Genomic DNA, 2,293 nt, shown 5'->3' on the forward strand with positions numbered 1-2,293 from the left:
GTTTTTTTGGGGGGGGGGGGGGGGGGGGGGACATGTGACCTAATTAGCTTTAGTCTACAAAGCAAGTTGTCTTAGCAATCTAGGAAAGGAAGAAGCAAAAACTAATCAACTAACAAAGAAATTACTCTTTTCGTAGTGTCTCCTAAAATTTTGGTCCATGCCATTTGTTAATTAGTTGAAGCAGCCCCTTTGCCTTTCTTTGGTGATCATTATGAGATTGATATAAGACCATGTTTAGACATTAGATATGCAATACGTGATATCATTGAGGGTTCTAGTAATTTGAGAGGATGAGAACTCACACTTTCTTCATTGATTAATGATGAAGTATATATACAAGTGTATGAGCTTGACAACTGTAATCAGCTTATTAAAAATCAGAGGAAAAATATCCTAACTAACTACATGACAGTGACTAACTAACTAACTGTCTAACAAACTAACAAATTAGTATTAACTAATTGTATGAATATAATTAAGCTAATCTAACTTTAATACCCCCTCCTCAAGTTTGTGGTAATGTTCTTACAGCCAGCTTGTCCAAGATGGTAGTGTGCTTGATACCACTAAGTGCCTTTATAAGGATATCAGTCAATTCTTCAACAATAGGAACATGATGAAAGGAAATGAGTCCTCCTGAAGCTTCTTTCTAATAAAGTGACAGTCAACTTCAATATGTTTGATGCGCTCATAAAATACAAGATTTTGGGCTATATGGATTCCAGATTGTCTATCACAATGGACAACAATGGGAGATGGATCAAGAACATTCAATTCAGTAAGCGATCTATGAAGCCAAACTAATTCACCTACTACTTTCCTTGGTGACCTGTATTCTGTCTCAGTAAATAATTTTTCTTCCTTTTGTTTGTTTTCTTAAGGTTCCAATGAATCTGATTCTGATGAAGATGAGATTGCGGTATTTTGATAGAATGCAACACGCTTGCAATTGATCTTTTAGGCTGACATGCTTTAGTTGGGAGCTTTATTTGTTTCATGTAAGTTTCACTATCTCTTAAACTATGTGCTCTGCTTCATTATAGAATATAAGCTTACACTACACTCCCACATAGTCTGATGGATGTAGTTTGACAGTTTCAACACTATAATTCCCCTATGAACCAAAGTTGTTTTACTCAAATGTTGTAACTTTAGTTGGTTTTCTCTTCTCTTTATGCCCGCATTTGTGTATGGTTGTTCTTACTAATATTAGTATAAAAGGCAGTCAAGCTGGAATCCTGTTTGATTATGTCCTGGACTAGTTCTATTACCTATATCTTTCTGCATATCAAAATGTTGTATCTTGTATTCATATATTTGATGGGTTGTTAATAGATGCTTTGGTGAAGCACTTGGCGCTTGAGGACGGCCATGGTAGCTATGGTGGCTGCCATTTTCTTTCTTTAGTTGGATTGAAAACTTGTAAAATGTGTGGTTGGTTAAATGTAGATGTAGAAATATATAAAAAGAAGATAGTGTGATTAAATCTTTGTAGAAGCTCATAGAACTTTAACCATCAGTCTTTGATGACCTTCAAGTGATCCTTTTAATTGTTTTGCATTGCAGAATAATTTATGTATGCTTGAAGTATGTACTGCATGGCCTATGTATTTACTATTTTAGTTTTAAAACATGATTTGCTAAAGTCAAGTCTGCTTGCAGTTGGAATGTAATTAATTATATTGCAAATTCTAGAATCACAGGAGAGTAACAATGTTTCCTAACAATGTATTTACTTTTTAAATTTGTTTCACCTTGTGCAGCAAGTCCAAATGTAGTTTTGAGGAAGTGGAAACACTGTGGAGATGAAGAAAGAGGCTGCAAGATCGACTATAATAGCATTTGACTTATGCTTTTCGTTTATTATATTCAGGCATGTGAGCCTGTTATGTTTTTATGCAGTAAATGAATGTTTTAGACAATGTTTGTTTTGGTTACATTCCAATGGAGATTGTTGCTTATTAGTAATTTGGAGCTATCAAAGTTTTCTCTATGTATGAGGTGTTTTTGTGTATTTATGCTAGTGTGTTGAAAATAAAGGAAATTGGTGTAATTATAGTAGTTTGTGTAAGTTGCTTTCTGTTAACACTCGTCTCTTTTCTTACATTTTTCTTTTGTTTTTTACTTTATACTTGTACTTTGCTAAGTGATTTTCTTTACTTTGGGGTCCATTTTAATCTACTAAAGTATGCAGAGCAGATGCATTATCTATGGAGTGGAAACAGAGTTATGAAACTGTTCCAGCTCATTTTCTTGGAGATGAGAGAACTATTGGAGAATTGATGCTCTTTAA

At 34.1% G+C, this 2,293-nt stretch overlaps 1 long non-coding RNA gene across 1 annotated transcript; it reads left to right on the plus strand.

Moving 5' to 3' along the window:
- Positions 1–538: 538 nt before the first annotated feature.
- Positions 539–2,044, plus strand: LOC107061669 (uncharacterized). Its single transcript, XR_001474143.1, has 3 exons — positions 539–778; positions 882–998; positions 1,764–2,044. It is a non-coding gene; the product is annotated as an uncharacterized lncRNA (long non-coding RNA).
- Positions 2,045–2,293: the final 249 nt, after the last annotated feature.

This window comes from Solanum tuberosum, unplaced genomic scaffold, assembly GCF_000226075.1.
Source record: "Solanum tuberosum cultivar DM 1-3 516 R44 unplaced genomic scaffold, SolTub_3.0 scf00156, whole genome shotgun sequence".
Classification (NCBI taxonomy): domain Eukaryota; kingdom Viridiplantae; phylum Streptophyta; class Magnoliopsida; order Solanales; family Solanaceae; genus Solanum; species Solanum tuberosum.